At 38.9% G+C, this 12,731-nt stretch overlaps 1 protein-coding gene across 10 annotated transcripts in view; it reads right to left on the reverse strand.

Annotated features, from left to right (window-relative positions):
• The window catches only part of SGMS1 (sphingomyelin synthase 1), a 290,473-nt gene that overhangs the window by 136,798 nt on the left and 140,944 nt on the right, over positions 1-12,731 (reverse strand). For all 10 annotated transcript variants that reach the window (XM_029245156.1, XM_029245161.1, XM_029245154.1 and 7 more), the window contains 2 exons: positions 10,615-10,654; positions 3,904-4,047 (listed from right to left, as the gene is read on the reverse strand). The gene's annotated coding sequence lies outside the window, so the exon portion shown is untranslated. The remainder of the gene's footprint in view (positions 1-3,903; positions 4,048-10,614; positions 10,655-12,731) is intronic.

The following is a 12,731-nucleotide window of genomic DNA, read 5'->3' on the forward strand; positions in this document are numbered from 1 at the left end:
AATGCCCTCATACTACCCACATCAACCAGAATATAGAGACCAGTCTCCCAGGGCTAACCTTGCAGGGGTATACTTAGTACCATTCACTGACCCCATCACCAAAAGTTACTTTCTACCACCAATGACTGTAAGGCTATCACTCCATCTCTCCTAACCTTAGAACTTCTGAGGCACCTCCAGGGAAACCACTGCCCTAAAAGCAGGTCAGTCTATGGGAATTCCAACTGGAGGGCCTATGGTTAAGTACCAAACCCAAGAGGGATTGTGTCCCTGCAGGAGAATTGCAGGCATAATGAACACTGGAAGTAATACTGTGCAAACACCTATTTTCTTTCTATTTTTCATCCTCCTGTAGGTTCACTACGCCACAGTGATTCTCAGTCTTTACTTCCTTAAGGAAGTAAACAAAACTTTCTTTAAACAAAACTCTGTGGAAGCTCACTATATAAAACATATAAAAGCAGAGCTGGTGGTTGATGAGACAAGAAGGTGGTCAAAGGCCTTGCCTTCCTCCCTCACCTGTAACCCACTCCCAGGTATGTTGGAATTTCAAGGGCAATAAGGAACCATGTCTGAAAAGCACTGGCCTGGTGAGGATGATGATATAATGATAAGGATGATAATTTAACTTAACAGTGATGCCTTTAGAGAAGAATAAAAAGGAACAATACATTATAGTCCCAGCTTCGTATCAGCCTAAGTAGAATGCATCTATTAAATGTTGACCCATCTCAGGTGTCATCACCATTTGAGAACTCTGACCCCCTAGGAGCGCAGAACTTCAGTTCAGGAGAAGCCATATTTGTACTGCATGGCGAATGTTTCTAAGAGATTGTAAAGCAGCATCACTCATGAGGCCTGGGGTTCCTTGCGAAAAAAAAGAGGGGAAAAAATGCTTAGTTAACTAGTACATGAAGCATCAAGTACATTACGGAACTAGTAGGGCCAAACCATCTGCAAATAAGAATTTGAGAAGTTTCTTCTAAGCACGGGAAAACTGAAGCTACTTGTCATAGATGGGTTACCTCAGTGAAAGAAAAAGGAGGTTTCAAAATTTACGAGTCAAAAGGGAATTTTCAGTACTCCCTTCATGCATTTGTACTGGGAAATTTACAAGTCAGGTTCACTGTATAATGTGACAGAGGAAGTGATCTGGGTTTTCTCGTCATATCTTAACCCTCATTAGTTATTTTACAAGATATATAAAAACTAGTGGCAATTATGGAGTTCTTGTTTATTTTAATGCTTCTGTCCTACCACTGTGGCCTAATCTGGAGAGGTACTAACTGAATTGAATGAGGATTAGGTCTACCTAATAATAAGACGGAATAACTTATGTTATTACCCACATGGAACACTTTGTAGCCACTTTTTAGCATGTTGTAAAAGAAAACTTAAAAACATGCGGAAAACGCTGAAGTTATACTGAGGAAAAACAGATCTAGAACACTATAATTCTAATTTTGTACTTTTTACAAGGTATATGTAGTCGTAAGGAAAAAAACTGGCAGCATCCACACCAAAATATTACCAGCAGCTACCTCTGAGTGGTGGTTTGTATTTTGTTGTTTGAACTTGTTAAATGCTCATCAAATTTTCTGTTTAGAATTAGGAAAAAAGTAAATTTAAAAACAAAAAGAGATTTTACTTTTAGTAAAATTGGTACAATATACCTGAAGTTCTAAGGTTTGTATATTTCATAAATTTTGAGACTCATATACAAATGCAAGAGCTGTGTGATTCTGTAGCCAAACTCCAGCCACAACTGCTTTGGAAGGAACAGCTGCTCACCAACAGCTCAGGTGAGCCAAGCCTAACTGCTCCCGGCAGCATACTAGGCTCAGTGTGGGAAAGGACACACAGCCGGGGAGGCACACCTCCCAGGTTTCAGTCCATCCTAACAGAATTGTCACTGTTTGGATGCAACCCCATCAGTGACTACACCAGGCTATCTAGAATCCTCTGCCTCTGTGAGGGTGAGGCCTATTTAACTGTTTGTTTTAAGACTGCCTTTGTATTAATGTAAAGCAGGAAAAAATCCTTGGCCACATTTGCAATCTAAATGTCACCACCGTGTAATCAGTGAGGCAGCGTAATTGTTCAAGGCACAGTCCGTGAAATCAGACAAATCTAGGTTCAAGTTCTGGCTCTACCATCCTCTAACTGCACGGGCTTGGGCAAGTTTCATAATGTCACAAGCCTCAGGTTATTCATCTTTCAAAGAAGGTTACCACACCAACCTCCCAGGATTTTATACACAGATTTTCAGCTCATGTTGCCCACTATTGGGGACAAAACAAAAAGTGGATACGATTTATTCTTTTTTTTTTTTTTTTTTTTTTTTTTGCAGTACGCCGGCCTCTCAGTGTTGTGGCCTCTCCCATTGCGGAGCACAGTCTCCGGACGCGCAGGCTCAGCGGCCATGGCTCCCGGGTCCAGCCGCTGCGCGGCATGTGGGATCTTCCCGGGCCGGGGCACGAACCCGTGTCCCCTGCATCGGCAGGAGGACTCTCAACCACTGCGCCACCAGGGAAGCCCGATACGATTTATTTTTAAACTCACTTAAACTTAAAACTCATATCCTTCAGGGAAACGTCCCAGCTATACATACTGAGAGTGATCACTTGAGCCAAGACTAAGCACTTGAATAGATGTCCTACATTTTAAGGGATTCAGGCTCTGAAACAAGCTTGTGAACTACATGAGAAGATTTCTAGCAAAATCTCATCATCTCTTGCCTTTATCATCTTCACTAACTATATTGAAAGGATCTGGGTACTGGTACAAATGTCACAGACACAACAGGATTGTATCAGAAACATCAAAGTCCACTCATACTTCCTATACTGCCTTCATAATCAATTCAGAATGTATCAACAAAGACGTCAGAGCGTATGTTAGAAAGAGGGCATATTTTAATAATGTCACATACCGATAATATACTCTCAGTGAAATTATAAAATTAGAAAATACTTGATTTTAATACACTAATTAAATGCTATAAATCCCATTTCTGCCATTTACTCTCTGAGAAATAGTAGGCCAGCTATTTAACCACTTGGAACCTCAGCATTCTCATCTAGAAAGTGGGACTTGTTTAATGTTCTCATGATGGTATGATGATCGAAGATATAAACTATTTGGCACAGGGTATATTTAAAGTGTCCTATATTGGTAGATTGGGAAAAAGAACCCCTAAAGGATCAAGACGACACACAACATGGCATAGGCTATGCCATAAAAAAGGAGCCAGTGCATCAAAAGCCAGACATCGCTGAAGGCCGAAGGATGTGAAATAATGCATTACCCTGACCTTGATGATAAAGTTGGTTGAGGAGTAAAGAACTATCGCTCTAAGCAAGAAAATGAAGTAACCACTTAACACTGTAACTTGAGGGGTCAAGGAGACAAGCAGGTCAAATTCAATGACTAACAGGGAACCAGTGAATCAGATGCAGCTACCACCCAGTCAGACTCAGATATGGCCTTGATGTCAAACAGGGTAGAGAAAAGCCAGTAAGTAACAGCTGATTCAAAGGACACACATTCATTGAGCTTTGATACTGACTGCCCCATTCCCAGAAGAGAAAGCAGTGAGGTATCCGGCTAGAAATTTACTATCGCTTTCATTTGTCCATAGTCAAACGTTGTCTTTTTTACTGTCATCTTTATTGTATGCCAGGCAATAGGAAGGACTCTAGAGGGGCTGAGTCAGAGTGGCTTAAGAAAGAGTTAAGAGTGACATCCTGTTACACAGTCAAGTTCAGAGAACAACAGTCACTAGTGTATTTGAGGCCAGAGGGTGAGGTTCTGCTCTAAGAAGGTTCCCAGAGAATGGCTCAACTTGACTTAGTACAGAGTGTGCCACACTAGGTTCAATCCAAGCTCTAAGTCATGACATACCTCCAACAGCTACTGTTTTGCATTTATCGCTGGGTTCCTTTAAAATTATTCTCATGTACGCTTCCTGAGGCAGGGTCTTGTCTTCTATTTCATAAGCTTCTCAGCCACACACTTTTGTGCATCCCAAAGAACTCAACGGTGTACCTAGAATAGAAGAGCAATTTAAGCTTAACCACTTTGAAAATGGAATCATGAAATTCCTAAATTGAAAGAGACCTTATCAATCCAGGACACCTCACTGTAAAGAAAAGCATTTAAGTTTTCAAGTATTAGACTGGAAACAAAAATTCACAACTGACCTTCCCCACCTCCCACCCCATCTTTTGTCACCCCCATCATTTTTTCTTTTTTTTCTTTCTTTCTTTCCTCAATCTTTAATAAAAATTGTCATAAAATATACATAACATAAACTTATCCCATCTTTTCTTAACTGAAAACAAAAGTCTGTAACCCTCTATCACAGAGAGGTATCTCTCCTTTTATATATTTATCTACTATCTTTAACTGTCGACAAATAACTGATGTTCACAAATAAAGTATAGCAGTTTCACTACGAAAACAAAGGGTAACTCCTAAATTACCCTCTTTACAAGTTGACTGATAAAAAGGTGGTCATTTCTCTAGGCTAAAACATTACCCTCATGAATGATACCTTTCATAGTTATATGTGTGTAAATGGGTGTGTGCATAACCAGGAAGATAATGTTTTGCATCTGACAAGGAACAAAGAAAGTTGTTCATTTAGTCCCTATTTACGGTCATTTGTACTTACATGTGAAAGAATGTGGAATCTAATGGCATCTAGCAAGGTGGCATTTCATTTTGATCGTGTTTCTTTTAATCAGCAACATTCTATTTTTTTCTTTATAATAATGTATTAGAAGTGGGTTCTCAACTATTTTCAGGATCACACAAGCCCCTCATCATTGAATATCTGATGATAGCTAAGCCTATTCTACTACCACTCAAATTTCAGGAGGATCTTCAACTCTCTGAAGCCCATCCCTGGACCCCAGGATAAAAATCCTAGGGATTTGCATGGACCAAACTGGGCTCCTATCTTAAGACAGCTAACAGGCTAAACTTTGTGAGGAAACAATTCTTGGAACAAAAAACTACTCTTGATAGTCCGTAAGGACCTAGTCATACCAAGCAATCTCCCATTTTAACCAACCTTTATCCTATCTGTAAGAAATAGCACTATCCTTGTAAATAATCAAATACAGTCAATAGAAAGCCACTGTCACAAACTAACTAAGAACAAACAAAAAGGACTCTCTTGCCATTACATTAGCTTAAAAGTGTTCAATTAAAGCTTCAGAGTGGGCTTCCCTGGTGGCGCAGTGGTTAAGAATCCACCTGCCAATGCAGGGGACACAGGTTCGAGCCCTGGTCTGGGAAGATCCCACATGCCTCAGAGCAACTAAGCCCATGTGCCACAACTACTGAGCCCGCAAGCCACAACTACTGAGCCTGCCTGCCACAACTACTGAAGCCCGCGCCTAGAGCCTGTGCTCCACAACAAGAGAAGCCACTGCAATGAGAAGCCCGCGCACCGCAACGAAGAGTAGCCCCTGCTCACCACAGCTAGAGAAAACCAGGACGCAGCAACGAAGACCCAACGCAGCCAAATATAAATTAATTAATTTTTTTTAAAAAGCTTCGGAGTAAAATATATTTATATAAAAGAACATCATCTTCTGATGATACCAACATACAGTGCATATAGCTAAAGATAAATCAAGAGTTCCGCCCACCTAAAAGAAGTATAACTCAGGGGGCTTCCCTGGTGGCACAGTGTTTGAGAGTCCGCCTGCCGATGCAGGGGACACGGGTTCATGCCCCGGTCCGGGAAGATGCCACATGCCGCGGAGCGGCTGGGCCCGTGAGCCATGGCCGCTGAGCCTGCGTGTCCGGAGCCTGTGCTCCGCAACGGGAGAGGCCACAACAGCGAGAGGCCCGCGTACCGCAAAAAAAAAAAAAAAAGGTATAACTCAGGAAATAGGGTGTCACCTTATATTCAAGACCTCACTGTCTCATATTACAAACAAAAATCTGGGTTTTTTTAATAATAATGTTTGGGAAAATAACTTCAATTAATGCTAGCTTTGGATGCTTATAGGTCCCTTGACAGAAACTGGTTAACAAAGAGAAGCAAAGAAATAGATTGAACAATTATTTTCAGAGGTAGGATCTAACAATAGCAAATGTGAGGTATCATTTTTTAAAAGTCTTTTAAGTATCATTTTAAAAAGCAATATGGATTTGGGGATTATAGATGCCCAATGGAATAGGTCTGTTTATCTCTACTTCCTTCTCAACCCCATTAAAATTATAGCAAAGAGGACAAAAGATATAAATCCATAAGGACAAAAAGAACAGAAAAGTATATTAGTGAAGACAACAGACATCAATGGCATTTTGGAAGCTGAAGGCAGAGATGACTGCTGAGCAGAGCAGAGCAGAGCAGAACAGGCAAGCAAACGAAAGAGAGGCAAACGAAGCTTGAGAAGCAAACGAAAATCCAGCCGAATGCTCCAGAAAGGCTCAGGACATGCAGCTTCTGGTCACCGGGAGAAGACAGCAAGGAGCTGAGAAGCGGGAGGCTGACTAAAGTCTGTACAAAACGCAGTTAGACCCTTGCCTTATACCACATATAAAACTTAACTCAAAATGGATTAAAAACCTAAATGTAAGACCTGAAAATATAAACCTGCTAGAAGAAAACATAGGGGGAAAGCTTCATGACACTGGATTTGGCAACGATTTCTTGGCTATGATACCAAAAGCATAGGGAACAAAAGCTTTAAAAATAGACAAATGAGACTGTATCAAACTTTAGAACTTCTGTACAGCAAAGGAAACAATCAGAGTGAAAAGGCAACCTATGAAATAGAAGAAAATATTTGCAAACTATACACATTATAAGGGATTAATATCCAGAACATATAAAGAATTTCTACAACTCAACACCAAAAACCAAATAACCCTGTTAAAAAACCTGAACAGACACTTCTCCAAAGATGTACAGATGGTTAACAAGCATATGAAAGTATCCTCAACATCATTAATCATCAGGGAAATGAAAATCAAAACCAAATGAGATACCATCTCACAGCTGTGAGGCTGACCACTCTCAAAAACCAAAACAACAAGTGTTGGCGTGCAGAAAAGGGAACCCTTGTGCACTGTTGGTGGTAATGTAAAATGATGCAACCACTCCATGGAAAACAGCATGAAGGTTCTACAAAAAGTTAAAAATAGAACTACCCCATGATCCGACAATCCCACTTCTGGGTGTATTACCCCTCGCCCAGAACTGAAAGCAGGATCTCGAAGAGGTATTTGCACAACCATCTTCACTGCAGCATTATTCACAATAGCCAAGAGGTGAAAGCAACCTAAATGTCCATCAACAGATGAATGGATAAAGAAGATGTGGTATATACATATAATGGAATATTATTTACTCTTTAAAAAAAAAAAAAGGAAATCCTGTCATATGCTACAACATGGATGAACCTTGATTGAGGACATTACACTAAGTAAAATAAGCCAATCACAAAAGTAAATACTATAAGATTCTACTTATATGAGGCATCTGAAGTAGTCAAACTCTTAGAAAATAGAACAGTGTTTACCAGAGGCTGAGGCAGGGGAAAAAGGAGAGTTGTCCAGTGGGTGTAGTTTCAGTTTTGCAAGAAGAAAAAGTTTCAGAGACCTGCAGCTTAACAATGTGAATATAGCTAACACTACTATATTATACACTTAAAAGGTTAAGAGGGTAAATTTTATATTGTGTTTTTAACCACAGTAAAAAAATTAAGGAGATTATCCTGGATTATCTAGACAGATTCAATGTAATCATAAGGGTCCTTAAAAGTGAAAGAGGTAAGCAGACAGAAGGTCAAAGAAATGCAACATGAGATGTATTTGACCTGCTGTTGCTCCTTTAAAAGGGAGGAGGGGGGCCGAGAGCCAAGGAATGCAGCTGGGGAAAGCAAGGGAATGGATTCTCCTCTAGGAAGGAAGGCAGCCCTGCAGACAATCCTGACTTTAGCCCAGTAAGACCCATGTCAGACTTCCGACCTACAGAACTGCAAGGTAACACATTTGTGTTGATTGAAACAACAACCAAAAAGGAGTTAGAACTCCAGATCTTCTCCCCAACTAGTAGAGCCAGCCTAAGCATCCTTACTTCCATAAGAGGAAGCAGTTTACTCTCTGGAGAAAACCATATAGCAAGACTTCAGACTCAGAAACATCAGATAAGGTTGAAATAGAGGCATCAAGAAGTCAGCATTACAGGCTTGGATGGTGAGACGTCTGGCCCCCTCCCCCAACATGGCTCCCGCAAATCCTCACAGGCCAGCTTTTACCCCACAAAACAGTGAACAGAGGATTCCGTTTTGGAGAAACTGAAAGATCCAAGAAAAAAGATTTGCAGATTCTGATGTCTTGGAGACAGTAACTCACACGTCCAGGTTCCTGTCCAAAAAGCCTATAGTGAAGTCCACTAAGTAAACAAATTTTCAGTCCACTTTTTATAGTCTCACTCCCAAATATGAACAGACAACTAAATTCTCACCATTAATTTGAGTAAAGCCTCTAACATTAAAATCAGGGGCCAAGGGACTTCCATGGCTGTCGAGTGGTTAAGATTTCACCTTACAACGTAGGGGGTGTGGGTTCGATCCCTGGTCCGGGAGCTAAGATCCCACCTGCCTTGCAGCCAAAAAACCAAAACATAAAACAGAAGCAATATTGTAACAAATTCAATAAAGACTTTAAAAATGGTCCTCATCAAAAAAAATTTTTTTAAATCAATTTATTTATTTTTGGCTGTGTGGGGTCTTTGTTGCTGTGCTCTGGCCTTCTCTAGTTGCCGCGAGCAGGGGCTACTCTTCGTTGCGGTGCACGGGCTTCTCATTGTGGTGGCTTCTCTTGTTGTGGAGCATGGGCTCTAGGCTCACGGGCTTCAGTAGCTGTGGCTTGCTGGCTCAGTAGTTGTGGCTCACGGACTTAGGTGCTCCGTGGCATGTGGGATCTTCCCAGACCAGGGATCGAACCCACGTCCCCTGCATTGGCAGGCGGATTCTTAACCACTGCACCACCAGGGAAGCCCCCCAAAAATCTTTAAAAACAAAATAAAATAAAACCAGGGGCCAAAACAAGTTGATAAAAAGGGGAAACAGAGGAAAAAGTTCAAAAAGCAGACAGAAACTGCAAAATAATCCCATTCATATTCTCAAGGGAAAAGAGAAAATATTGTATCCATGAAATAAGAACAGGTTCCCATTTTTTTAAAGAAATATTCAGAGGCCAATAAAAAATTAAATTTGAAATTAAAAATATGCTGGCAGAAATCAGAAGTTCAAAAAATACTAAGAAAACCTCTCAGAAAAAAAGAACAATACAGAAAGTTAGAAAATAGCTAAGAAATAGACATTAAAAAATTACAGAATCAAACCAGTAGGTCCAAATATCCAACTAACAAACTGACAGAAAACAGAGAAAAGGGTGGAGGAAAAGGAAAATTATCAAAGAAATAGTATAAGAAAAATTTCCAAATTAGAGGACATGAGTTTCTGAATTGAAAGGACCATGAACATCAACAAGCCGTAAGACATATGTTCCAATATGAAAGTTCAGAATTCTGGGGATAAAGAAAAGAGTCAAACATTTTCCAGAGAAACAAAATAGTTCACATACAACCAACTGGAAAGAAGAATGGCCTGAGACATTTTAATATGCCTTGCAAAGCTCAGTCATAAAGTATAGTCATAATAAAGCAAACATTAAATATGTATTTAACCACAGACTGTAACATGACTGCAAGAGTCAGGAAGAGTAGATGTGCACTGAGGGTAAAGAGTTGTGTATGAGAGGTAAATCCTCAGCAGGAAATCAATGTGTATGTCTAAAATTTTAAAAGAAATCAAGAAATGCACACAGTGGGCTATTTAGAAATAGGTAGGTGGACATGAGAAAATATAACTAAAAGAGTTGAAAAGTACCATCTTTGGGTAAAGGAGTAATGGGAGTATAAGAACAACAGGGAACGGCTGTTACAGTACTAGTTTAATTTTAAACAATGTACATGGAATTATCTCAAAATAAATAAAGTAAATGAATAAATGGATGGAAGGAAGGGAGGGAGGAAGGAAGAAAGGAAGGAAAGAATATTTAACAAGGCAAATCTGCAAACTGTTACACAGTGGAGATCTCCTATGTTCACCTACACAGAAAGAGTGAAAATAGCAACTATTCTAACATTATGCAAATACTTTCTTGTGGCTTGGAATAAAATTTCCAATTATAGCACCATACATGAATTCCAGAAGTGCTGTATCACAAACAACTAAAATGATAACATGCTTGGCAAATGGTACTGGATGCTTCAAAAATGTGACTCTAATAATGAAGACACTGACATCAAATATGTATGTAAAGAGTTGGAAGAATTATTCTGAAGTAGGAAAAAAGTATTAATTGTAATATTATGTTTTATATAAATGTGATTATTAAATATACATGTGTAACTAGATTAATTAAATGGTATAAGTATGTACTTGACTATTACATCTATATCCCCAAAACATTCCTTATATGTTCAAGTTGACCACAAAAATTGTTTTGTTCTTCTCATGGGAAAACACGAAAAATGTAAACTTAACATAAAAGGTACATAAAGAAATTAATTCCATTTACCTGAATCCCGTTATTTCTCTTTATCAGTCTTCCTTCCAATCTAGAAGAAAATAATAAGTAAATTAAACTGCATTCTTCTGGTCATGAGCTGCTTATAAGAAAAAAAAAAACTATTATTTACTTCTTGTTCAGTAGCCATAGCAAAAATTGTTCTTTCCCACTTCTCAGCTAATTTCTGGCTGTCATGGTACTCAGAGTAAGCTTTACAAAGCAAAGCTATGCAGAAGCAAGTATGTAAAGTCAAGCCAATAAAAAATTGCATTCCAAGTGTAACTAACGGTATCACGAGTTCTAGAATCATATATTTTATAAATTATCTTCTCACCATTCAGCTAAATAACCGCTGACAATACAGAGAAAGATGAAGCATGAAGGCATGTTTTCAAAACATAAGAATTATGTAAAAAAGGAGTAAAAAAGGTAGCAACATGTTTATATTCAGTATCCTGTGATAAACTACACACCATATAAATGTTTATGATCAAAGAGCTTATAAATAGACTTTAATCCACCTCATCTTAAAAGCTTAGAAATGCTTCCTCATTGAATTTCACAAAAGACTTTCTCAACTAAAAATGAAATATAGCCCTTCGAAAATATATATGTGAATATACATGTGAATTACGGTACCTGCAGAAAGAGGCGAAAAAGTATCCTTTTAAAAAATTAATAAACATTTGTATTAATATATTTTATACATACAGAAATCTTGAGTGGCTTAATTTTCCTAAAGTGAACACATATGTGTAACCACCACTCTCCCCAAAGATCACCACTGCCATGACTTTGAATACCACACACTAGTTTTGCCTATTGGATCAAGGATCTGTCTGAGAGTCTAAGAATCTCTGCATCTGGACCAAAATAAAATGCAAGAGAGAAGCAAGTAGTCACAGACTGCAAGAAGATATTATTTCAGAAAGATGTTGATGTGTCTGAGGAAGATGTTTTGACTGGTTGCATGGTTGTTTGAAGTCAACCTGCAGGGTCTCCAGAAACCGCAGGAAACAGAAGGTGTTTTATGATATAAATAGCAGGGAAAGGGCCTTTCTTCCTATTGTCCAGGAGGTATGTACGGTTGGAAGTGACATGTGAGAAGCAGGAGCAGAGGGAAGGGGGGAGGGGGACAAGGGAGTTTGGACCTCCTTTCTATAGGTATAAAAACACCTATAAAATAAAGATAATTACCAAACAAGTATGTTTAGTCTAACAAGCTAGACCAAGTTACTGACGCATCATCTCATTTGATCTTCCATTTGCTCTGAAGACAGCATATCTTATCTGCCTGTAGACAGATAAGGATCTTAAGTCTCAAAGCAAAGTATAGTGCACAAAGTTAAACAGTTAGTAGGTGACGCAAAGCTGTTCCTCTTTACAGCCTGTATGCAGGACTAGACACCAAAAACAAAAAGGAAAATGTTCACAGAAAAGAAGCCACTGTAATTGGATACAGAATATATTGTATTGTCTTTGCCCATGAATCATTATAAGAAAAGAACCAAGTAATTCAAATTCCATCAAGCCTTTCTGCTGAATTACCAAAAAGTTGAATGGTTCTGTTACGTGTAAACTAGGCGTACTCATCTTTCTGTACCTCAAAGGAGAAATTTCAAAAGAAATCCTTAAATTACACAAGGTGTAAATTTCTGACATGTTAACTTGTTTTATACACTTTGAATGCCTTCTCACTGCAAGTGTGGAAAACTAAAGAACACGATGTCCCTCAGAGAAAGTCACAGATACAGAAGGCAAATTACCACCAAAAATTATTGAGGAACCTATGATAATGTCACCTTCAAACGATACACCACACCTGCATGAATATCTAATTCTATCATAAGTACGTTCAAAAAAGCGGGGGCCAAAATAAGAACACTCTTCAAACAGGGAACTTTCTAATCTGCTACTTGAGAGGGAGAGGAAATAAAATATCTAAAAAAAGTTGTTATAAGACTATGTGATAAGGCCTTCTTGCACCCTCACTGATAAATACAAAATAATATGTCAATGTCAATAACTATGATTGTCAGACATCATGAAATGTCTTCACATTTAATCCTGTAAGAACCCTGCAAGCAGGGAAAGGTTAGGATCACCAATTTATCAAATGCAGACAC

The sequence above is a fragment of the Monodon monoceros genome, unplaced genomic scaffold (assembly GCF_005190385.1).
Source record: "Monodon monoceros isolate NGI ecotype Baffin Bay Population unplaced genomic scaffold, NGI_Narwhal_1 Super_Scaffold_4, whole genome shotgun sequence".
Classification (NCBI taxonomy): domain Eukaryota; kingdom Metazoa; phylum Chordata; class Mammalia; order Artiodactyla; family Monodontidae; genus Monodon; species Monodon monoceros.